The following is a 13,545-nucleotide window of genomic DNA, read 5'->3' as shown; positions in this document are numbered from 1 at the left end:
AGAAAGGAAGTGAAAAAATAGCTTGTTTCCACTGAACATTAGAAGTCAAAAATATTTTACATTACGTTTCAGAAAAAAAAACATTCTTGTTTCTGTATGCTATAAAAAAATTAGTTTGTTTCTTTAAAAAGTTCAAAATCGTTTGTTCTGAGAAAGAAAAAAAAAACATGCCCCTCGAAAGATGAATGGTTGGTGCCTTAATTTGATATAGTAACCACTTGCAATTCTCCAAAAAAATTCTAACACTGTTTTACAAAATAACTGTCGGATAGAAATCTGTCTTTGATATTGTATTGAGCACCCAGCTAGGCCAGCTTTCATTGACTTTATCTTTTATTATCCCTTTGCCTTGTTCAGCAGAGTAGATCATGTGGGTGTCCATTTTAACCTGTAAAGGTCCATTACTTGAACACTGTTAACCATACAGAGCTGATATTTCATTTTTGATACATCCTGAAAAATAATAAAGTTCATTCAAGAATTTGCCACCATGACCCAACATTTCATGCGACTCCAGATCTAGGACCCTCACCAGTTATACACTAATACATTGTAAATTCAAGGCATCACACCACTAAAATCATGTACCAGGCTGCATAGGAAAATACTAAGTACAGAATGAAATATTGATGGGCTTACAGGATCATACAGTCACAGGCATTTGTGGGGTTCCCCCCTTTTTTATTTTTTTTTGAAAATTGAGCAATTAATAATTTCATGACACTAAAAATTTTTAAAGGGAGTCTCATATGTAGTTGAAATCTTATCAATAAATGTCTGTAAATACTTAAACTACTATATCAGTAGAGTTTCTATTCAGACATTTATTGATACGATTTCAACGGCCAGTGCCCTACCCATCATCCGCCTGTGCTTACATGTACAGTCTTATAAACAGAGAAACTTAAACAGGTCTTTCTTTATATATGCAATTAAAATGTGCTTGTAGTTTTGACAGAAAACTGGAAGGGCTTATATTTATGGTATACAGGGTATAAGAAAATTTGAAATAAGCTCAAATTTGCAGAAAATCTCAATAGTGATGATTTAACAGAGAAACAATGGGTAAAGAAATGGCGACAGAACATATTCGGATTGTAAAAATTGAAAAATTCTTCTAATGATGTTAGTATAACCGGGCGTTTTCCGTGTTATAGTAATTCAAAGACGGAATACCAATACTTTAAACTTTATTAGCAAGGTCCGGACAGTACCAGACCTAAGACCTAAACTGACTACAAAATAACATACAAAAGCATATATAAAAAACAGTTACTATAGAAAAGGATTAGTGTCCAACGGATTAACTTGTCATGGTCAGAGTGATTTCCATCACGACAAACATATATTTAACAATAGAATTAATTAAACACAAAGAAACGTAAAAGGTTAGATAAACGGATTAACAAATTGTAACTTTAGCACTTAAAATATATTGTCTGAAATGGATTTATTTATAATTCCCAATTGTCCAAATCTTCCTGGTTATAATCGCCACTACTCCACCTAAACTCGGTCTCCGAGTTTGCCGAATTGAAACTATTTGACTCGGTTATCTTCGTGGGTAACCTCCTCGTTGTGGGTGTTGATGCGAGTTTTTGGGATAGTTTGAACGTAAACTTTTAATTTGATTCTCGGCGACTGAAAGTTCATGAAGTAAATCTTGACATTCACGTATATCGTCGGAATGTTGTGCTTTTAGTCGCTGAATTTCGTCTTTAAGTGTTTTGATTAAATGACAGTCTTGCATCTCAGCATTTTTCAAATCCATTGTTAAGCTGTATCTGGTGTTGGTTAAACTTAGGTTTTCCTCTTTCAACCGCACTATTTCTTTTTCAAAATTTTGAGTTCTACGTGTATACTCAGCTAACTCCTGTTCGATCTTCTGAATTACCCGGCCATGTTGTACACGATCGGAATTTAATTTGTCCAAACTGTTCCTTAACATCACGTTTTCTTTCATAACGGTATCCAATTTAGAATTTTCACACTTCAGCACAGCGATTTCTTTGATGAAGTTTCGGTTAGACACTTTCAACTTGTTAATGTGCTGTTTCGCGAATTCGTCCTGTATGGAGCACGTAAAAACGGATAGTTCCTTGTCCTCAAGTCCTTGAAACGGAAATTGAGACATTTGTTTCTTCTCAATAAACGTTCTCATTCGGTCGCTGTCTCTTTGAATTTTTGACTTTGATTTCTTCTTCGGTTTTGGGTTTTCACACGACTTAACGTGAAAACTACACATACGGGCAAAATGTCCATGATGTCTGCACTTGTAACAATAAGCGTTAGCTGCATAACACCGATGGTAGGTGAAAACGTTCAATGTCTTACCACAATATTTGCACAGAAAGTCCAAATAGGTATCTGCTTTTCTCATCGAAAACGGATGTCCATTTCTGCAAGGCTGGTAATTCCAGGTTCCTTCCATATAGTTGCTTCTAGAGGTATTCATTACTAGTTTGGGGGAACTAGCTCAAGATCGTGCCGCGGGTACCTCAACCAATATATAACCGGGCGTTTTCCGTGTTATAGTAATTCAAAGACGGAATACCAATACTTTAAACTTTATTAGCAAGGTCCGGACAGTACCAGACCTAAGACCTAAACTGACTACAAAATAACATACAAAAGCATATATAAAAAACAGTTACTATAGAAAAGGATTAGTGTCCAACGGATTAACTTGTCATGGTCAGAGTGATTTCCATCACGACAAACATATATTTAACAATAGAATTAATTAAACACAAAGAAACGTAAAAGGTTAGATAAACGGATTAACAAATTGTAACTTTAGCACTTAAAATATATTGTCTGAAATGGATTTATTTATAATTCCCAATTGTCCAAATCTTCCTGGTTATATTAGCAACTAGCAGAACTTGTCACACTTACATACAAAAAAATGCTTATTGAATGAAATAAAATGTGTGGTCCTCTGATTTGAAATATTAAATGCCAAATTTTCACCATACAAATTTTCTAGTTTTTCATCCTTTTCAATTCTATGGCTGTCAGAAAGTTTTTTAAAAAGTATATATATATTAGTTTACATTTTGTACACATTTGAAATTATGAATTCTCTAGATACAATTTATAGGTAATATATAACTAGTTTTGTTGGATTTTAATGAAATGACCAAGGTGATTCATGATTTGTAGCTGCGTTTATTATTGCAATTATCTATAAATACAAAAGTATGTGTGTTTAGGGTTTCCCTACCTTCCCTTTTTTATGAAAGTAATTAAGAACACAAATTTCCTCCCCTTGAAACAAGGTAAAAAGAAATGGAGAATGTGTCCATGCGACACAGATGCCCCACGTGCATATAATGTAAAAAAGTTGCATAACTCATGAACGGTAATAGTTATCAAAGGTACCAGGATTATAATTTAATACGCCAGACGCGCGTTTCGTCTACATAAGACTCATCAGTGACGCTCAGATCAAAATAGTTATAAAGCCAAACGAGTACAAAGTTGAAGAGCATTGAGGACCCAAATTTCCTAAAAGTTGTGCCAAATACGGCTAAGGTAATCTATTCCTGGGATAAAAAAATCCTTGGTTTTTCGAAACATTCAAAGTTTTGTAACAGGAAATAAAAATGACCATATAATTGATAAAAGTGATGCTACCCAAATTCAAACTTCGGTATTTTGTGGTAATAACCTTTGTTTATAAGTTTCAAAACATTTTGTTGAGGCAAAATAAAGTTAGAGAACGGAAACAACAGATTTTGCAATTTTTACACCGGATGACCGTGAGGGCATTCCGATGTATTGCTGTCGCCTTGATTTCCATTACGTAACTTTCGTGTTGGGATTGTAACCGATCTATAAACAAGTTAAATACGCGGACATTGTCGAGTGCAAAATAACATTCCTTATCGCTTGTTATAAATTCATTTTTTCCAAAGGATACTCCTAAAATATTTTTTTAGAACATAAATTAATAATATGAAAATATTTTGTCGTTAGAAATATATACACAAGTAAAAAATCTTTAATATCTATGCACACGTACAGAAAATGTTTGTTAACGCATGCGGAAGAATATCTCAAGAACGTTTGCAATCTCCCATGCAGAGTTATCGGTCCTCGCTCTCTCAAGGACCGATAACTCTGCATGGGAGATAGAAAGTTTGGCGGGAAAATATGAATGCCTACTCAAATCCAATCTATTAGAAAAATCGAATTATTACAGATGAGCGTCCACCATGCACTTGCACTGCACTATTATTAATATAGTAGAATAGAATGATATACAAATGAATGAACATTATATATACATGTAACTGTAATATACAAATATTAATATAATATATAACAACAAACCAGAGTATACTGATTTGTATCACTTCAATATCATATTTATTACGGTGAGGTTGAATTCCCTGTCATTTATTTATCATCCACGCACGAACTTGTCTAAGAAAAAAAATTATATCTGTACATTACCCTCACTTTCAGGTATAGAGATGTGGATTTTTTTTTCTGAGAGAAGTGCTAGTAACCATCCACAAGAACTTGCAGTCATCCGATGTTCAGTACTTCAGTACTTTGATTGCATTAATAAAGGGGCATAACTCAAGATTGGTAAAATGTACACGTCAACGCGAACTTGATCTGTGTTTTGTGACAATAAGCATTGTATTTAAGTTTCATAATATTTTGTTATTGGAAACTAAAGTTAGAGAACGGCAACAACAGATTTGGCAATTTTTGCATTGATAAAGGGTCATAACTAAAGAACAGTAAAAGTGACACCACCGAAATTCCAAATTGATCTCTGTTTTGTGATACTAAGCATTGTGTCAATGTTTCATAATATTTGGTTGAGGCAAACTAAAGTTAGAAAATAGAAACCAATTTCGGAACCTACAGACGGATAAGGGTAAAACCTAATGCCCCTTTCATTTAGTGGTTGGTGCACAACAATAAAATCCTACCTTCAAATGTATCTACCCTAAATTTTTATCACCTAGAAACCTATTATTTGGTCTAATTGATGTTATGATCTTGCATGAAAATTTTATATTTTCTTTGGAATTGCATGTTTACCATAAGTGTTAGTAATAAAACTTCTTAAAACTATAGATAGACTTTTATACAAATGTCACACCACAAAAGTATGCTGTTTATTTTTTTTTCTTTGGATACAAGCTCAAGATGGATTATAAATAAATGTTAGGTTAACATAAGGAACTACATGTATAAGTTGTTTTGAGTGTAAATTACATTTGTATTTTATCCTCAAAAGATGTACAAAGTAATTTGATGGCATTTTGTGATTGTTCGAGCTCCTTGTTCATGGCATGTCATAAACATTGATTAAAGAATTGAAATGGGGAAGTCAGAGACAATAACATACTGTTTCAATACTTTACATTTGGGATTCATTTATCAAAATGTTTTTATAATCATAGGAAGAGACTGAATAAATCTGTTATGCTGGTAGAGAACCTTATTTAACACAAACTTTTCTATTGTTTAAGAGTGTGGGTGGGTCATTCAGTTCTGTATTTATTAATTTTTTCTATTCCTTATAAAGTTTGCTGATTATTCTCTACTCTTTAGATTTAGCAGCCCATTATTCTTCATTTTTTTTTAACAATTTTCCGATTTGTCTCTATGCCAACGATGTATTACATGATAAAAAATAGTCAGTGTATATACTTTATAACTTCGTATAGTAATTGAATTTTTAACCTGATCCAGAGCCTCGTTTATTTTTATAATTATTTTTGTTTTAATGTGCAATGATCTTTTTGTCTTAAACATTAATTTGCCTTCCATTATGAAATCTACATGTTTATCAATTTTCAACTTTTGTTTATACCAATGGTATCTGATTTTTTCATAAGTGGCATGAAGCAATCAACAGTCAATAAATCACTCACTCTGTCATTATTTATATTTGTGGAATTCAAAAAGTTGTACAAGTACAATTATAAACCTATTCACCTGTTCATGGGATTGCCTTCTTGAAATCTGTCTACAAGTCATTTATATCTTGAGCAAAATCAATGACATTTCATTTTATAAAAACTTCAGCCAAACAATAGATACAAATATCATGAATATAGCAAGATTTAGATGCTTAGCTCAAAATGTTTTTTCCTTGATTGTCTTGTTCTATACATGTAATTTTTATTTGCCTTCCATGATTGCCATGAGCAGTTCAAGAATTGTGGCCTTTCATGCAAGATTTGAAAAAGATTTATGCTAATTCATAAGGTTCCTATGTAAGAGATTTTTACCTGCGTCACCAACAGTGAAAGCAGGTCTAGTAACTGTTAGTCCGTCAATTTTGTGTTGTTCCGATGATCGGAATAAGTCGGAAATCAGATGGTTGGGCTAGGCGATGTCGACAATCGATTGGGATTTTGTTCAATCGATAGTCGTCCTAGTTTCCGGACTAGAACGACAATCGATTGTCGTTCTTGTTTCCGGACTTTTAGCATATCAACTTCCGGTCCGTTTCCGACCGTGTTCAGTCAAACAAAAAAATACCAGTAGATGAAAATAACAATGTCAAACATCCTATAATCAAAGACATAAGCAATTTCTCTCTTTATGAACGTGGTAAAAGTATTGACTTTACAGACTGATCGTATGTAATTTAAAATAAATAACTTTTATGAAATATTTTCTTTACCCGGTACTTGTTACTCGAGAGCGTACATCAAATCATTCTGATTTGTGACAAAATTAATTCGTTGCTACATTAGAATGTGGTGCAAATTGCCTTTTATTAATGCTTCAGCCATTTTTGCGTTAAAAACGTCATATTCCTTTCCAAATTGCTTATCAAACATCGTTTAATTTTTGTAAATTTCCCCGGTTAGTCCACCATTGAAATATATATGAATCACGGATCGGATACGGACCAAATATGAAAGTATTCCTTATTCTTACGATTATAAGTACAGACGCACGAATGACACAACTCAGAAGAATAATGATCACAAAAGTGAAAAATACGCATTTCACACGAATTAACAGACATTGGTTGGATCCCCTTAGTTAAATGTATGTATTTCAATGCAAATGCATTGTTTTATTTATTGATTAATTTGAAATTGCTTAAAGATAAATACTTTATATATCTTTTTTTTAATCAGAGACACATACATGTCTCTATTTTAATGAGAAGCATTTTATGTATTTGAAAATTATTTGAAAATTTTAATGTGAGTTATACCATTGAAATTTTGAAATTTTAGTTTCATTGTCAATCTGAATCTGCATTCTAATTGATTCACTGTTTTAATTGATAAAGAAAATATGAAAAGGAAACAAAAGATCAAACACGAACATATAAAACTCTGCAATGATATGGAATATATGCATTAGACATGTATAATGTGGTTGAATGCATGATTATATATTAAAAAAAGAGCAAGGTATAATGATGAGATTATAACCGATAGTTGGTTGGTTGCTGTCAACCGATAGTAATAGATAATTGGTTGGTTATTTCAACCGATTATCAAACACTATCCGTTATTCAGTCCCGTCAAAGATTATTTGGCTTCTATGAAAGGGAATGATTTTATTCATATTTGGTCCAGAGCTTTATCTTATTAAGTTGTAAAGTGTAAGCAATTTTTAGATCTGCGGTGCAGCCACTTCCTATTTGCCGATAGTTTGAAATTTAACTAAATGTACAAGGAAAAATTTTTGTCAAAGTTTTCTTGGCTTCTATGAAAGAGAATGATTTCATATTTATTTATCAGAACTATTAGTATTAAATTATGCAACATAATTTTAGCTTTATTTCTTGAGATAAAATTGGCCATAACAGGACAAATAATGCAGGAGCTTTAAATTTGAAAAATTACAAAATTCGTTGTTATTCATTGAGGTGAGTTTGTCTCATCTAAATGTCTTAAAACTAACACAGAAAATCATTGACCATATAATATATGAAAGAAGAGTTAATTTAGCTACAACAATTGTAATGTTTTAACAAATATATCCATTTTCATATATAAAAGAACTTTACATGCAACCTTTTCCAAAAGTGCTGACCAAGAATTTGATTACATTACTCTGCACCTTATTTTGTCAAGAACAATACTATGTTCAGCAAATCACTAATTCAGTACTTTAATGTAATGAACATCTTGGCTGACATTCTTGATTATATCATCATCCTTATGTTGTAACAATCATAGTTATAAGCCTTTGATTATTAAAATGAAATTGATGTATTTTTTTTTTGTGATAGGATGTGGTGATTTTAAACAGTTGCCACAAGTTTCAAACCGCAGATATGATGATCAGGGTCAATACTGTTTTTTTTTTTTGGGGGGGGGGGGGGGTAATCAGACCTTTTTTTTTCCTTCATTTTCCAAATCTATACTACTAAATCCGTTTTTTGTTCACCTAATAAATGTATAACCGAAGAAAGCTACAAGTCAAACTTATATAAGGGTATATATGTAGGACTCTAAAGTGCGATGGTACTCTAAAGTGCGATGGTCACGCTAAAGTGCGATGGTCTACGCTAAATTACGAAGGTGTCTCATGCTAAAGTGCGATGGTTGTTAGTTTGCTAAAGTGCGATGGTATAGCACGCTTAAGTGCGATGGTTGCTTGTTTGCTAAAGTACGATGGTAAAGCACGCTAAAGTGCGATTAGACAATATTGTAAGGTTCGAGGGCTTAAAACATTAAAGTACATGGATGTTAAAAACAAGTCTTTTTGCAAAAGCTAGTGTGCTAAGGTACCGGTATAACATATAGTGTGATAGGCTTTATGATTTACCGTTAGGTTATGTGATTGTTTCTAAATTAAGAAGACTGACCACGTCATAATTGCTACAAAAAATGTAATGTTCAGTAGTTGTCGTTTGTTGATGTGGTTCATAAGTGTTTCTCGTTTCTCGTTTTTTATATAGATTAGACCGTTGGTTTTCCCGTTTGAATAGTTTTACACTAGTAATTTTTGGGGCCCTTTATAGCTTGCTGTTCGGTGGGAGCCAAGGCTCCGTGTTGAAGACCGTACTTTGACCTACAATGGTTTACTTTTATAAATTTTGACTTGGATGGAGAGTTGTCTCATTGGCACTCATACCACATCTTCTTATATCAATTTAGGTGTCACAAAATAATATATTTCCTGTAATTATGAATTTTTAACAATTCGGGCGTATTGGATAATTGATGTACCTTGCCGTTCACACACGGTCTAATGTGAACACCTCCCCTTACAGTATAAGTAACATTTATTTGTACAAGCTTTAATTTACACGCGAGAGAAAGGCGGTGTTTGAAATATTGCCACAAAGTAAAAATGTATATTCTAGTCATGAAAATGTAAATACAAGTTGGTGTAATAAAATGTATGTTTAATTAGAAAAAAAAAAAAAGGTAGAGGCAAAGAAATATGGTAAGTCCAACCTCTGACTGGAGTCCAAAGGAGTCTCAGCATACTGGATTGGGCAACCTGGTCTACAGTCTAAAGATTTGGACTCCCTACTGGATGCAAAAAGAAAATTTTTAACTTCTCCAAATTTTATTATTATTCGCTGTGGAGCTAATGATTTGACAGATTTAGAATTGACAGGGAAGGGTTTAATTGAAAATGTAAAATGTTCTATCCTACGTTACCAGGCTTTATTCAAAAATGTTATTATAATATGGTCTTCAATGCTACAGCACAGATACTGGCATTTTGCACCCTTAAATGCGGGTCCAATAATCGAACAGAAGAGAAAAATAGTGAATTCAGTGGTTAAAAACTTTGTACTAGAAAATGGGGGAAAAGCTATTTTACATAAAAATATTAGGGCAATTGAAGTGTCTTTATACAGAACAAATGGAACTCATTGGTCACAAACTGGAAATCAGGTTTTCTTAAATAATATACAAGGGGGGAGGGGGTTGAGTCTTTTCTACGCACAACAAAATCAACTTTTCCAATGCTTCAATAATGAAAATTTTGTGGAGGTGAGAACCCAAGTCGGATTTTGTAGCTGACTTGGGCTCTCATGTGGCGGTCCAGGGAGACTGGTAGCGATTGGGGGATTATTTCACTCGGCCCGTGCTCTGGGCCTGACAAGTTCTACAATTTGCAGGTTTGGAAAATGTGGTTAGTGGTAACGGTGGTGTCTACAGATTGGTGGGGCACTAATAACTGGAGCATTGGTAAAACGAGTGTTTTCCCCGGTCACTCCCCATGGTAGGTGGTGGTGTAACCGTGTTTAACTACCAGGGGTTTTTATGACACTATGTCAACATAGGTAAGCTGATAGCTATTGTGTATAGGTAATCGGTAGTCACCCTAGCGCCTCAACAAAATACTATACAATACTCTGTAGCCAAAGTAATGCCATAAAGTAAAAATGTATATTCTAGTCATGAAAATGTAAATACAAGTTGGTGTAATAAAATGTATGTTTAATTAGCATGATTGTTTTTTGTATAAGTGGTAAAGGTTATAAATGAAAAACAGAGGATGGAACCTCTACAGAAATGAGTATAAAATACAGAAAGTCTGTAGTATTTTAATCTTGGTATTTGTGAATTACAATAAACAACAGACAAAGAAAGATAACTCTATAACAATTTTAATCACTTTGTGATTAAAGGAAGGACTTCAACATAGTTAAGAAAATACAACAACAACATGAACAACTCTTGATCGTTGTTCTTCATCTCATTGTTATTCGTTCAGTATTATTTTAGGGTCTTCTTCTATGAGTATTGCAATTAAGTAACATTTATTTGTAAAAGCTTTAATTTAAACGCGAGAGAAAGGCAGTGTTCGCCGAGCTTTCCCCTTTTTCGTAGCGAGTACAAATACTTGCTATATTTTACTACAATGTACAAACTAATGTTTGAGCCGACATTTATAATTTACGCTTGAAAACATGTACCTTTATTTTACCGACGTTACTTTTCAATAAAATAGACAGTATTTTTACGGGAACCGCAATAAGTAAACAATGACTTAAATGTATCCGTTTGCTTCCAAAAGAAGCGGGATACAGGATACTTATGGGTATACTATTTTGTATCTATATAGCAAAAATGGTCGACTGCAGGAAACAAGTCCTTTTTCCATCACCCGAGAAAAAAAACACATTTGCTTCAGCCGACAAAGCACGGTTAGGTTTAATTTAATTAAGTCATGGACATTTGGTTTAAAAGTTATTAATCAAATATTTTTAATTTATCTTCCGACATGTTCATTTTTAGTTTGTATAAACGACTGTTAACGTCATAATCCAACTACGTTTCTTACGTCTATACTTTCGCGGACCATCGGACTTTAGCGTGTGGATGCATCGCACTTTAGCGCAGACCATCGCACTTTAGCGTGACCATCGTACTTTAGCGTCCCCACCGCACTTTAGAGTCCTACATATATACTTGATAGGGTATACTGAAAATTTTACCCTTTTACATCGATTACTGTTTGAAACAATAAGCAATTAGACAAATTAATAAGTTCCAGAACTATCCGATGCGATTTCCTTTTAGTCATGTCATTATATTTCCGGTCTAATGTAAACAGTTTAACATGTTAAAGAACAAGTAGTATATATATATCATCATTCATAATGAAACAAAGTACTTGCCTCATTATACACTAATCATGCTGTACCGAACTTGAAACAAACTACTCCCGGCCCCGATATTTATACACTGTACATGTACTCTCTATACTACTAAATCTAAAGACCGTTTTTTGTTCACCTAATAAACGGGTATACTGAAAATTTTACCATACTTATTTAAAAAAAAAGGGTAACATACACTCCTTCATAAAATATTGAATATAAATACGGCGATATATCTATCTATACTATTAAGATAACGAGGTCCAATTTGTTAGCCGGCATGACGTAAAAATGACAAATTAAAGAATTCAACTTTATATATAACTTATGTATGATAATGGTGTTGATAAAAAATTACACCATTCCGAGCCCTTTTGTTTTCCACATAACTTATGTTACCAATAATTAACAGGTTCCGAGTCAACGGGTTCAAACAGAAAGATGTTGAAAGCAGAGAAAACTGTGCACCTTAGCACAACTTTATCAGATGACAATATATATACGAATACTAAAAATAAGGCGTAGGTACTTTAATTCAGTCCCGGTCCCGCGATAACGCGTGTGTATTCTAGTTTATAGAAAAAGTCATACTTTGCCTGGATTTCTTTTTATATTCTTGATCAACCAGAAGGTGGGGATATAGAATTTGGTTTTCTTTGTACCCGCCCCCCCCCCCCCCCCCCCCCCCCCCCCCCCCCCTTTTGAATTCTGGGTTCATAATGTGAAAAATAATACACATTTACTAATTATATTGCTTTGATTCAACTAGTAATAGGTAGTTTACAGAAAAATATTTTGTTAAGCAACGTATTCATTGGCCACATGAACTATTATACACCTGAAAAAACATTACAGTATTCTGTCGGGCATCAGTACAGCACTGTCTTTCAATTTGCATCAAACTTAAACAAAGTTAGTATCTATAAAAGTGAGGTCTTATGCTATTTTGAGTATGTTTCCTGCTCTCCTTTCAGGGTAATGGGACTTAGTTTGTGATGCCATTTTGCTTTCACTAAATTTCATTAAATCTGTACACAATGTCACTGCCAACAATAAGTTCTCCTTCAATTTAGAAACTTTTGTTATTCCCCAAGTTTATGGACTTCATTTATGCAAAAAATAATTTAACTATTTTTGGAACATGAGAATCATGCACTTTTTGTGCAGCGGCTAATTGTGAATGCTCTTTTTATATTTTGGTATAAATAAGGCAAAATCAGATTATCATACACCAAATTTTTTTTTTTTTACTTAGACCAGAAGGTTTGAAACCATTCTATAGTTGCTGAATGACTGGGGACAGACACATAAAATAAATGTAGATAAACTAAATTAATATTTTTTTATGCTCCCATAAAATTTAGGGAGCATATAGTTATCGCTATGTCCGTCCGTCCCTCCGTCAATGATTTCCTAATAACTTGAGTATCTATTAATTGATTGAAATAAAACTTGTACAGGTGGAAAAGATATAGGGAAGTGGAAGAACCTTATTGGTTATGGGATCAAAGGTCATGGTCATTGTTCATAAGAATAGACAAAAACAACGTTAAAAAGGTTTCTGAATAGTTACTTAATTTTTTGCTTGAATGAATTACAACTTATATGGATGAAAGATATGTGGAAGGAAAAGAAAGACTTTTTTGGATTTTGGGGTCACGTGTCATTAATTTTTTCAAGGTTGTTTATGATTGGTATAAGACTTTGAATTTCCACATATATTTAATTAGGTAAACATTTAGCATAATGTAAAAGCTACTTCTATTTGTCCTTCCAAGTATATAAGTAATTTAAATCCTAGAAATTCAAACAATTTCTCTCCCTGAATTTGTAGCTTCACACTTGTTCTTGAAAATATTTTTGATTCGCTTTTTTTTGTCAGGCTGTCATAACCAATTTTGTTAATCATCAGATGTTGGAAGAATTAGATGGGAGACTTGGTGGTATACAAGGCTGAAGATGATGAAAAT

The 13,545-nt window shown here is 33.2% G+C and overlaps 1 long non-coding RNA gene across 1 annotated transcript in view; it reads right to left on the bottom strand.

The window, feature by feature from the left end:
* Positions 1 to 96: 96 nt before the first annotated feature.
* LOC127708106 (uncharacterized) overlaps positions 97 to 13,545 on the bottom strand; it is a 77,276-nt gene continuing 63,827 nt past the window's right edge. Inside the window, exon 4 of the long non-coding RNA XR_007985150.1 lies at positions 97 to 453. This is a non-coding gene — a long non-coding RNA (uncharacterized LOC127708106). The remainder of the gene's footprint in view (positions 454 to 13,545) is intronic.

The sequence above is a fragment of the Mytilus californianus genome, unplaced genomic scaffold (genome assembly GCF_021869535.1).
Source record: "Mytilus californianus isolate M0D057914Y unplaced genomic scaffold, xbMytCali1.0.p SCAF_7, whole genome shotgun sequence".
In the NCBI taxonomy this organism is placed as follows: domain Eukaryota; kingdom Metazoa; phylum Mollusca; class Bivalvia; order Mytilida; family Mytilidae; genus Mytilus; species Mytilus californianus.
Note: the sequence above shows the minus strand (reverse complement) of the source record. Positions and strands in the feature narration are given on the sequence as shown.